This window comes from Alosa sapidissima, chromosome 21 (genome assembly GCF_018492685.1).
Source record: "Alosa sapidissima isolate fAloSap1 chromosome 21, fAloSap1.pri, whole genome shotgun sequence".
NCBI classification, from domain to species: Eukaryota; Metazoa; Chordata; class Actinopteri; order Clupeiformes; family Clupeidae; genus Alosa; species Alosa sapidissima.
In genome coordinates, this window is record NC_055977.1 from 4,605,565 (window position 1) to 4,618,290 (window position 12,726).

Below are 12,726 nucleotides of genomic sequence, written 5' to 3' on the forward strand. Positions count from 1 at the left end.
TAATAAACACAATTCGGTTATTAATTGATGATGCAATAATGGGAAAATAAATCTCTTTCCGGGACCAAGGGGAGGTGAAAAATGAGTGTAATTCCCCAAATGGTGGAATATCCCTTTAAGAACGTAGGTTTTATTTAAACCAACCAGAGCCTTATAGGCGTTGTAGAATGGAACATTATGGAGAGCCATATAATAGATACAATAGAATGCAGTGGCGTCATGTCCATTGAAATAAAGGGGGCACATGCCCCCTCAGATTTTTCCTTTTTTTTATCATAACTTTGTTCCTATTATGCTCCATAATAAGCCAGAGCCTAAAACGACTCAAATGTATTCTTCTGGATGTGTAATAAACCGTAGCAAAATAGCTGAAGACCGGTCAACATCAGCCCTTTTCCTAAAATTGGTGTCTGTATGTTCCCGTAACAACTCACACGCGAATTGAGCTCGCAATGTTTTGCTTGTGTTGAACTGTTACCTTTAGGCTACAGTTTGAACAGTTGAACTGTTACAGTTACAGTTTAAACAGATAGGCTACAGTCAATGGTGTTGAAGTGGTAAGTAGTCTAGCTAAGCAATAAAAAGTAGTTGAATTATTTGTAGTTGACCAGGACATTTTGACTTGGTGATCAAATAGTTAGAACTATGGATTTGATGTTGGCCGCGAATTCAGAGCATTACGTTAATGTTAGCTTACATGGTGTCAGTGTAACGTAACCTAGGCTACTCTTACAAATATTAAAAATATTTGGCACAGTCTCCTGGTTCAATTGTTTCCAGTTTCATAGAAACGAGGGTGTTAAATGTGCAGTGACTACAAAATCCAACCTAATAACATTAGGCCTACCAAGGCATTGCGTTGGATGTTTCTCCACTTGTTCTCTTCATGTATCTGGCAGATTATCCATGTAGTGAAAAGGGATAGGCTACCCGTTCAAAAGGAGGCTTAAAGTTGTTTTATTTAAATAGGATCGCTATGACCGTGATGTAGAGGGTAAGAAAGTATAATAGTCTCTCTCGTGCTCATAACTTTTATTTTTATTATCAGGTCACTTGCTCATGATTTGCAGACAACTTACAAATAAGGGTAGCCTATTGCTTGCTAATGGTAATGAAAAATGAAAAAATTGCCTGATTGTGTCCCCTCTGAATTTTGCCTTGCATGACGCCCCTGATAGAATGGAACATTGTGGAACATTCTGGAGAGCTGTGTAATAAACACAATAGAATGGAACAATCTGAAGAGCAATGTATACGAAAATGTACTATGACGTCACAATAACAATATACATTCTTCCAGGTGGCAAAAGCTGAAGCATTCTCCATTGGCACTACTAGTAAACAAACCCTTCCATGTCATTTGACCAGGGCAGAGCGATCAAGAAAACAGAGTAAATGGCTTGAATGAATGATTTTCGTCTTGCGGGGTGCTACGGGACTTCTCATTCATATTCATACGGTTATGGGAAGTCTCATTAATATGCAATGAGTCATACGTGTCTCTAGCCATGCTGCGTCCACTCTACCCCGTAGTTTGAACGAAGTGAAGTCAGTCGAAATCAAAGGCGAATGATGAAAATGCTACGTGAGGTAAATTGCTTGGGGAACCCTCCGTCGGCCGTAGCCTAGGCCTAATACATTTCAACAGGTAAGTTAATTCAAAAACAGACGTGGTGGATATTCAGACATAGTTAACATAACATGAGAGACTGGCCGGTTGCACAAAACACCTTGTTCAGGTTCCCTTAAAATCTGATTTAAGGCCCCCTTAAAATAAAATCGGCTGCACAAACACATTTAAGTATTCTACTTCGGTTTCCTTATCATTTTCCCTCAAGTATTTAAGGTTTTCTCCTTTTCTTATCTTATAAGAAATTCCGTTGCACAAACAACCTTAGCAGCCTAAATAACCACATGAGGTTCGGTTTGCCAGGCAAAACGTATTTTTTTTTTATTATTATTTTGGTGCCCTGATGACAGTCAGGATAATATCTAACTAGCTAGTATTGTTCAATTCATGTCTATATATGGCTTTACTGATGAATGGATAAATGTCACCGACAATTATTAAGGTAAGATAAGATCATAAGCTTGGGTTGCAGACTACGGCATAACTTTAGCAAGCTAGTTACAACTGTCCGTTGAACGTAGCCTACCAGTTGAGTTATTCATTGCTAACATTAGCTATTGATAAGCCTACAGTAGGTGCATTAATAACTATAGCTAACATTGTGAAATTAATTGCCGTGTTTGGCTGTCATCTGTCAAACTTGTCAAAGTTAGTTATAGGTCTACTCAGATTTGTAATGGGTCATTCACTATCTGATTTTATCAACAATATGTGCTCACAGCTTGCTATTATTTTGGACAGTAGCGTATTGACCAACATCTGCATCCTCAGAAAAGCAAGCACAAATTAGCAAACAAACAATCTCCGTGGTTGATACGAAAGGGACAAAACTTAGGGTGCTTTGTGCAAACGGCCCTAAGGAGATAGCAATAACGTTAAATGAAATGCATAGTAGCCTAGGCTAGCCTACTATAGCCTAATGTGTAAATGAACCTCAGCCTGCCATTGAGTGGTTATTTTAGTGACTGTTGCTGTGTGACTTACAATCTGTTAGATGGTGTATTTCCCTGCTATCTAAATAAAAAGGCTATGATCGGGTTGTTGTTGCTCGGATCGGATACAGATGTAAGAAGTGGCTACTCCGCCACCAGGCAGTCTTGCCATCTCCTCTGCAGCTTTACTTTTGACGACGTCCACTAGCTTTAAAACTTCACCCACAGGTTCCGCTGGATAAATTTGTTTTCTTTCTGAAGGACATCGATAAAAACCCTACACTTTTTGCTGTATATAATAAACACAATTTAATGGGACATTCTACAGAGCCATGTAATGGAACACAGACAGCAGCTGTTGCACAGCTCTGGTCGGCATCCAATCTTTATCCTGCTCAGATCCGTTAGGGCCAAGATCCCTTCCCGTTATGCAGGAAGAGACATACCCCTCCACAGCACTCTATGCAAATACATCTAGGCATAGACAGCTAAATTGGGACCAATTATACCCTGCGATGCCTTTGCTGATGGATACGTGCCCCCCATGCTCTCTCTCTCTCTCCCGGCAACCCGGCAAACTGACATGCATTCCACGCTGTCAAACCGTGCCGCTAATAAGCTAATACCGCCAACAATCAGTAATTAGATGTCCCAGAGTAAGCAATTAATTATTGCTTTACAATGCCGGCTTCCCTCGTTAATAGTTGGGAGCTGAAAGACAGCTTACTTGATGTTTTGTTTAATAGTCATAAAGTTTATTGCCTCTCAGACATGAAGAGTCAATTACAAGAGAGCGGAGACGCCTGGTGCCGCGCCCTTCAGGACGTGGGAGGCAGGCTTCTCTGGGCGAGACAATAAACCGCTCGTAATGAAGAGCCAACAGAGAAAAGTGCTGTCCTTTATGTGCATGTGTGTGTCATAGTCATAGTCAAGTTTATTTATATAGCACAATTTAAAACAACCTGTGGTTGACCAAAGTGCTCAAAAAATGTGTGTGTGTGTATGTATTCATTCTAATATCTGCAGTTGTCACTTTATTTAAATTTTTCTCTAAAATCATATTTTTAGCACCAGTCAGTGTATGTGGACTTTTCACAGCTCTTTTCATCTGTCTTCACATGACCACACAGAGGGAGCTGTCTTTGATAAGCACTAATTATTAAAAACCTCTGTCACCTGTTGGCTGGTTTCTTGCTGCTTTGCATGATGTCTAGTTTTCTAGTAGATATCAACATATGCTTCCAACTGAAAGATACAGTGTGAGTTGCCATATTGTATAACACTAATCATGACTATTAAAAAGCTCTGTCGGCTGCTGGCTGGTTTCTTGCCGCATACATGATGTCTAGTTGTTTGAAACTCTCATAGCTATCAGAATATATTATGTGTTGACTCACTCTATAATGACTTACATTTCCTGACTGTATTAATCATCCACCAATCGGGAGACTTTCAAAGTTAGGGACCAGTATTGTTTGTGTTTGTTTGTGTGTTGTGTTTCTGTGCTGGGCCAGTCTGGTAGAGGTTAGCAAGAAATGCAGTCGCTGGTGTTCAGAGTGTTCAACATGGTGGAGGAGGCCAAGAATGAGTAAGCATTTCACTTAGCATATTATATTACTGTAAATGTCCCTGTTAGAACTGAGCATTTCACTGGCCTGTTATTACATAAAAAAACTAAATAAAATACCTAATGTCCCTGAAACGATTGAACTGAGTGTGATTTTTTTTTTCCAGGGAGCTTCAGAGGTGCAGAGATGGGACCACTCATATCTGAGAAGTTTGCAGAGGAGACATCTGCAAAGCCGATTAGTCACAGACAGTAAGTAGAAGCCATTTTGACTCTGACTCTTAGGTGAGGCTTCTGCCGGTGAGTGGCTTGCTCATCTCCCTCTGATTGTACTTTTTTAACTTAACTTCCGCTTGAGCTGTTGACCACAGGCTCAGTGCATAAATGTGTGGAGATGCATTTTTTATTTTGTATTTGTATTTGTCTTATTATTTTTGTTTATCCACCCTTCCCCCTTCTTGCTTCTTGCGCTCTGTAACCCACTCCCTCATCTCCCAGATAAGCTGGCGTGAATCCTCGAGTCGTGTCTCGCCGACAAACACACACGCCATCCTGATGCCTGACAGATCTGACCGATGCTCAGCCCACAAACACTACAAACAGCACACACGCTTCTCAGTGGTGGAGTATCAGAGGGCAGAGAGGCAGTCAGAGGGAATAAAACAGCTCAGGGAGAGATGCGGAAAGATGTAACACGATGAGCAACACACAGAAAAAGCATTCAGAAAACACACTTGGACCAGGACATCATGTTGAAAGTTTAATGGAGATGGTGTTACAAAGTTTGGAAAGTATCAACCAAACAAACATGGAAAGACCACCAAATAAGATTGACAGATTAAGATAAAATGAAGAATACATTGAGAAGAACAAGAGAAAGTCTCTCCTTAAACTAGCTATCAGTGTTGAATGTTTACTAGGTTGCCACAGAGATCCATTTACTTCCAAACCTCTGAGATTGGTTTGACTGATTAAGTTTTGGAATGCAAAACCTGAGCCTTGATTCAAGATTGAAGATTCAATACTTTATTGCCATACAACTCAGTGCAAGTTGCTAGGGATTTGCTTCAGTGTGCTCATGAAGACAAAGACATCACCATAGACACACAGAAAAAGACATAGAACACAAATATACATACGGAGTCCCATCCAGGATCACATTGGCAGATAAAAGAGGGGGACACTTCTCACAACATACCTGGATGACAGTCCAGGAGGCTAGAGTGACAGGTCAGGTTAAAGTGACATGGCGCATAGGGATGCAGAGTGCAAATCCACAACGTTACAATAAAAAGATAAATAAAACTAATATGGGTCGTAGATGAAAGTATTAAACTCAGTTCATCCTTCAGAACAACATGGCAAACTTGCATCCTGAATCAAATATCCTAACCTATAAAAACTATCCTGATTGTATTCATCGACACCAGACATTTGAGCACCCAGGAATGGATTACTGCACGGGCCCAGGGGCCCAAGGGGCCCTGAAGCTCAAGCCTTTGCAGGAAATCATTGCCTCAATATCAACAAATCAGGATGTAGGCTATGAATCTGATTGAATTTAGTATTGGCCATCCCCAAAATGCACCAGAATACAGGAAATCACATCAAACAAGTTAAAAAATGTCTGGAGGACCTCCAAACCCCCCCTCCCACATATGCAATTAGTGGGGGCCCCTTAATACATCTGGGCCCAGGGGCCCGAAAGTTCACAATACGTCCATGTGAGCACCATATTGCCTCAGCATACTGTAGCTGTACTGGAAAATTCCATTTCAGTGCCCTTGAAATCATGAGGTCATCCTTCATCCTTCCCATGCAGGACCCCAAGGCTTTGTGGCATCAGCCAAGGCCACACACTGGCATCTTGCAGATGGGATCAAGTGATTTAACACTTTGACAAAAATATCAATCCGCAAAGTAAAAAAGAAACTGTAGTTTACTATGAGATTTTCATAAGAATTGCACACTATACAATACTATAATACTATCCCAACTATACTAACAACAATGGCATGATCAACAATATTGTTTGGCATAATTTTTAGAGTGATTGGTATGAATAAGCACAACTCTGACGGCTAATTCATTTGACTGACCTTAACACAGTGTAATGAAAATATTAACTTAAGTTTAATACGATGAAAAACGAAATAGACAAAAACATCAATACTGATCATTTCCAAAAACACGATAATTACCATTATAAATAAGATTATAGTTAATGTTTTTATTTTAATTGAATATATTAATTATCAGTGTTATAATCAATTTCCATCTGTTCAAGGCCAAGGTTATCTGAGTACAGTGATTATGTTGCTGTTTGATTGATGAATTAATGTGTAAAATACTGGATCAGGGTGCAGATAAATAGTAAAATAAGGTAAAGTAGAGTAGAGTAGAGTAAAGTATACTTTATTGGGGTAAGGTAAAGTAGAGTATACTTTATTGGGGTAGGTAAAGTAGAGTATACTTTATTGGGGTAAGGTAAAGTAAAGTATACTTTATTGGGGTAAGGTAGAGTAGAGTATACTTTATATACTTTATTGGGGTAAGGTAAAGTAGAGTATACTTTATTGGGGTAAGGTAAAGTAAAGTATACTTTATTGGGGTAAGGTAGAGTAGAGTATACTTTATTGGGGTAAAGTAGAGTATACTTTATTGGGGTAAGGTAAAGTAGAGTATACTTTATTGGGGTAAAGTAGAGTATAAAGTAGAGTAGAGTATACTTTATTGGGGTAAAGTAGAGTATAAAGTAGAGTAGAGTATACTTTATTGGGGTAAGGTAAAGTAGAGTATACTTTATTGGGGTAAAGTAGAGTAGAGTATACTTTATTGGGGTAAGGTAGAGTAGAGTATACTTTATTGGGGTAAGGTAAAGTAGAGTATACTTTATTGGGGTAAGGTAGAGTAGAGTATACTTTATTGTCCCCAAGGGGAAATGTGTCTTGGGCTTCACGATCACTGCATCACAGACATACACAGCTCATGCATAAGGCAATTAAAAAAACAACAGTTACTCATACAGCCCCACATCACCACAGTTACAACAAAAGACAACTCAGCCAGAGCTGCACACTGGATAACATATAGGTAGCCAGCTACCTATCATTGAGAATCTTTATGGCAGTTGGAATAAAGGAGTTTTTGTATTTATTTAATCTGCAGTTTAATACTCTAAAGCGTCTACCTGAGGGTAGGAGGGCAAACTCCTCGTACAGGATGTGTCTTGGGTCTTCTACAATTTTCAGTGCCTCCCTGAGGACTGACTTTTCATAGAGTGCCTGCATGTAGCCCTGGTCTGTATGACCTACAATCTTCAGTGCAGTTTTGACCAGACACCCCAACTTGGACTTTAACTGAACAGTGATCTTATCGTGAGTAATAAGCTAGTTTTTTAAAAAGTTGGTGTGTTCCTTTAAATATGACCACCATGTCCAGGCTAGGTATGCCCCACCTACTAGTATCCTGAGTAAACTGGGATTTCTGTGTATGTGGTCAAGTCCATGTCTAAATAAACCTAAAATAAATAAATGAATAAGTAGAAGGACACGGTGCGGTCACCACAGCCTTGTGTTCATCTCGCGCTTTACACAGCACCACTGCTGCATGGGGCTCATGAATAAAAATAGCAATCGTCCGCTTAGCCCGTCTCTTGCCTCGCTGCCAGACACACACAGCGCCTCTCCTCTCCTCTCCTCTCCTCTCCTCTCTCTCAGTCGCTCTCCCAGGAGGCTGTCAGCTGCTGGACGAGTGTCAGGGAAACCACTCGAACAGTCTACCTGCCTACCTGTCAACCCACCTGAGAGGCTGAAGGCCGAACAACAGGATGTGGTCTGCAGTGTGTGTGTGGGGGGGGGAGAAGTGAGAGAGAGAGAGAGAGAGAGAGAGAGAGAGAGAGAGAGACAAGAGACAGAGAGAGGGATGAGAGACAGACAGACAGAGGGAAGGAGAGAGAGAGTGGGGGAAGAGAAAGACAGAATGAGTCAGAAAGACAGAGAAATGGAGTGAGAGTAATCGAGACAGAGAGAGAGGGAGATGAGGTCTGCAGAGAGACAGATGAAGAGAGAGGGGGAGGGAGAGAGATAGAATGAGGAGGAGAGGAAGAGTGGTTAAACAGTGTGAGACAGAGAGGAGGAGAGGAAGAGTGGTGAAACAGTATGAGACAAAGAGAGAGGGATAGAGAGAGGAGGAGAGGAAGAGTGCTGAAACAGAGAAATACATAAAGAGATGAGGAACAGCAAGGAAAGAAGAGAGAGGGGAACAAATCACACCATCTCATCTTTTTTACTCTTTGAGAAGGAGGGAAACACACACACACACATGCACAGACATCTCATGGCAGTCTTCAAAACATTTTAGTACCAAAATGTTTTCTCTGCTCTCTCTCTCTCTCTCTCTCTCTATTTCAGTGTCAAGGCATTGGTATACAGCAACTCTAGCAAAGGTAGACCCAGAAAGACTTGTTTTTCTTTTTTCCCCTGAGCTATCTATCCTCTCTTCCTCCTTCATTGATCTCGTCTCCTCCAAGCCTCCTAACTGTACACATGAGCTTCCTCTCGTCTCCTCCATGCCTCACACACATGAGCTTCAGTTGGGCCACACGATCAGCATGGTGTTAAACACGGTAAAATGTGCATTGTTTCTTAGAGCATTTTTTGACTGCTGCCAAAAGGGCTTTGCCCAAACCAGATGTTATTTGCAGACAGTCAGTCAATGGAGGCAATGCAGCCTTTGCCTTTTAGCCTGCTCAAATGTGGATCAGTGGACCTGCAGTGACCCCTGCAGTTTGTAAGTGGAATTGCAGGTGTCAGCGGTCCCGCGTGCTGCTGGAATCCTTGACCTACTTAGTTCTGTTCCGCGTTCACTCAGCTCTAATCTCACTCAAGTCAAAGGGGCTGAGCACAGACTAATGCAAATAGATCTTTCTAGAGCTGGCTAACATTTAAAGACGAGAGAGAGAGAGAGCAGGGGAGACCGAGAGGGGGAGAGAGGGAGAGAGTAGGCGAGAAGGAGTGAGAGAATTAATACTGCTTCCATCACATCGCTAAGTTTATTATTTTTTTTCCTTTTTCATGCTAGCATATGGATAAAGGGCTGGCATTTGGCTGTGACAGAGAAACATCAAGAGAGATTTGAGACATTGGAGACATCAGGAGATGTTTGAGACATTGGTGTGTAGCTGGTACCGTGCCATTTTGATCCTCAGTTTGTTTTCGTCAGCAACACTCTGGCTCTTTTTATCCTCCCCTCCCACACACACACACACACACACACACAGAAAATTCCGCAGACTCGGTTTCCAAGTAACCAACTTGAAGCTAGACGACTCTAAGAAGCAAGAAGGCACATTATTGCATGAGTCACCTAGGGCTTTGCACAGGGCTTTTTAAGACTCCCTGACTTTCTCAGTCTGTGTGTGGTATTTGTGTGTGCAAGTGCATGTAATAGTATATGTTTGGAGTGCATGAGTGTTAGAATTGGTGGGTATGTGTGTGTGTGTGTGTCTACCAGAGGCGGACAGAGTATACACAGCTTCATTACTTGAGTAAAGGTACAGATACCCTTTGCTAAATTTTACTCAAGTACAAGTAAAAGTACAACAGTCAGATGAAGTACTTGTTTTTAAAAGTACTTGAGTATCAAGAGTACAAGAGTAGCCTACATTTTCTAAATATTGCATTACTACTGCCACAGTGCTTACATTTATACAGAAACGTCCTACATGGAGTTATGAAAAATGTTAATGTTAATACCTTGAAGAATGTAAAAGGAATTGAAAGTAAAATCAAGTCATTTTCATCTTTTTACCATGTTGCCAGGGATGGGCAGTATTTGTATTACATGTATTTAAAATACGTATTTCAAATACAAAATACTATTTTGTAATTGAAACACTTGAAGCGAAAACTATCATTAACTTGTTCAGAAAATTAAAATAGTCTGGCGAGGTGGGGCCACAGGTTGGCACATTCCTGGTATGGACCTGCTGCGTCTTCATCCATTGTTTCGTCCATGGTTTCGTCTCTTATCTAAATCTGACCATGGAGTTGACTTTGGCAGAAAGCTGAAGGTGATTGCTGATAGGCTGTCCCAATCAGTGGTGCCTGCACAATCCAATCACGTTTGAGAGGGAAACAACAAATTGAGGGTTTCCAAGAATTTTTTTTTTCCGATTTTTTTAGAAGAAGTAACAGGTACTCACGGTTATGGATAGAAATGTAGTGGAGTAAAGAGTACAATATTTGCCTCTCAAATGTACTTGAGTAAAGTCATGAGTACTCCCCAAAAATGATACTCGAGTAAAGTACAGATCCCTCAAAATTGTACTCAAGTACTTAACTCAAGTAAATGTACTCTGTTACTGTCCGGCTCTGGTGTCTACTGTCAGCTCAAACACTGCGGACATAACCCCCCCCCCCCCACCCCCCACATACACACACACACTTTTGCTCACCTCTCAGCCTCCGCCTCTTCATCGCCATCTGACATCAGGATGTGATTAATATCTCTCGCACACACACACACACACACACACACATACACACACATACACACTTCCCCGCAACCCGGCACAATAGGAGAACTCACCGCCTGCCAAAAACAATGGTGCAGGCCGCCCAATCAGAGTGGGGGGGGGGGAGGGGAGGGGGGGGGGTGTGTATGGAGATTGGAGGAGGGGAGGGGGTGTGTATGGAGATGGGGTGTGTATGGAGATGGGAGGGGAGGGGGTGTGTATGGAGATGGGAGGGGAGGGGAGGGGGTGTGTGTGGAGATTTGGGGAGGGGAGGGGAGGGGAGGAGGGGAGGGGGTGTGTATGGAGATGGGAGGAGGGGAGGGGGTGTGTATGGAGATTGGAGGAGGGGAGGGGAGGGGGTGTGTATGGAGATTTGAGGAGGGGAGGGGGTGTGTATGGAGATGGGAGGAGGGGAGGGGGTGTGTATGGAGATTGGAGGAGGGGAGGGGAGGGGGTGTGTATGGAGGTTTGGGGAGGGGAGGGGGTGTGTATGGAGATTGGAGGTTTGGGGAGGGGAGGGGGTGTGTATGGAGATTGGAGGTTTGTGGAGGGGAGGGGGTGTGTATGGAGATTTGAGGTTTGGGGAGGGGAGGGGGTGTGTATGGAGATTGGAGGTACGGGGAGGGGAGGGGGTGTGTATGGAGATTTGAGGTACGGGGAGGGGAGGGGGTGTGTATGGAGATTGGAGGTTTGGGGAGGGGAGGGGGTGTGTATGGAGATTTGAGGTTTGGGGAGGGGAGGGGGTGTGTATGGAGATTGGAGGTTTGTGGAGGGGAGGGGGTGTGTATGGAGATTTGAGGTTTGGGGAGGGGAGGGGGTGTGTATGGAGATTGGAGGTTTGTGGAGGGTAGGCGGGGGTATATGGAGATGGGAGGGGGGGGGGGGGGGGGGGGTATGGAGATTCAGTGGCGTGCACAGACACGTGGAACACTTATAAAAAAAAATTACACGCACATGTTGAATGACTTGTCTACGGTTCTCGAGATATTCACAGAAAACTGTCTCCGGCCACCTACAGGCCAGTTGGTGTATAGTAACATAAATTAATTTATTGTGTGGCCCCCCATGAACGGAATTCCACGAAACTTGGTGTGCATTCAGAGGGTGTCATAATGATCCTACACTTCCAATTTCGTGCAGTTTTGACTATGTTAAGTCACAGATACCTGCGATTACAACACCTCATTTTTACTTTTTTGTGTTTAACTAGGTGGTAACTAGGTATACATGAAATGAGTGGTTATGGAATGGGTTGACATGGCCCTTTGAGATCAACATACAAAAAAAATGGTCCTCCTAAACCCTACGGTTCTCGAGATATTCACAGAAAACTGTGTCTGCCCTACCCTCCTTTCGTGGGGTCCAGTCCAGCGGGGGGGGCTACAGATCAAAACGAAAAAAGGAGGTTCCATGCTATCCATGTGGGGTTACATGCCCACCACCAAGTTTCGTGTACCCCGGTCTTACAGTGTCCCGGGAATCCTTGACGGAAATTTGGACATGCGAAAAAGAAAAAAAAAAATCTGACTAAACCTATATGACCGCCGCTTCGCTGCGCGGCGGTCATAATTATCTAGGGGTGAGACAGAGAGAGAGTGTCTTTTTAAATAGATTCACAGCAGCGGGAAGCCTTGCTTAGACTGCGGGGGGTAAGTCATCTGAAGGCGAACCCCGGCCCAGTCCATCTCCAGTCTGTTCATCTGCTTTGGGTTTGATGTGAAAAACACGGCTCATTATCTGCGTTTTTGGTCTCGACTGGCTCTGCTCTGCTCTGTGAATACAGCTTGTCATCTTGCAAAACACGCGCCGACGCTCTCACCAGAACGCTCCGTATACAGATGCCGCTGTCACCATGGTGTGATTTCAAATCCTTGAATACAAGCTGATGGGACAAACACTTGACATTCCCATCTGAATGTCAGTTCATGGAATTGGTTTGCACACTATGCTAGGCTACAGAAGCACTGATGCAGGTTTGCAAACTGTATGCTAGGCTATAGAAGCACTGATGCAGGTTTGCACACTGTATGCTAGGCTATAGAAGCACTGATGCAGGTTTGCACACTGTATGCTAGGCTAT

At 42.9% G+C, this 12,726-nt stretch overlaps 1 long non-coding RNA gene across 1 annotated transcript; it reads left to right on the plus strand.

Moving 5' to 3' along the window:
* Positions 1–1,304: 1,304 nt before the first annotated feature.
* LOC121695684 lies at positions 1,305–5,399 on the plus strand. The gene is made up of 4 exons (XR_006026138.1): positions 1,305–1,648; positions 4,077–4,150; positions 4,297–4,381; positions 4,628–5,399. It is a non-coding gene; the product is annotated as an uncharacterized LOC121695684 (long non-coding RNA).
* The last annotated feature ends 7,327 nt before the right edge of the window (positions 5,400–12,726 follow it).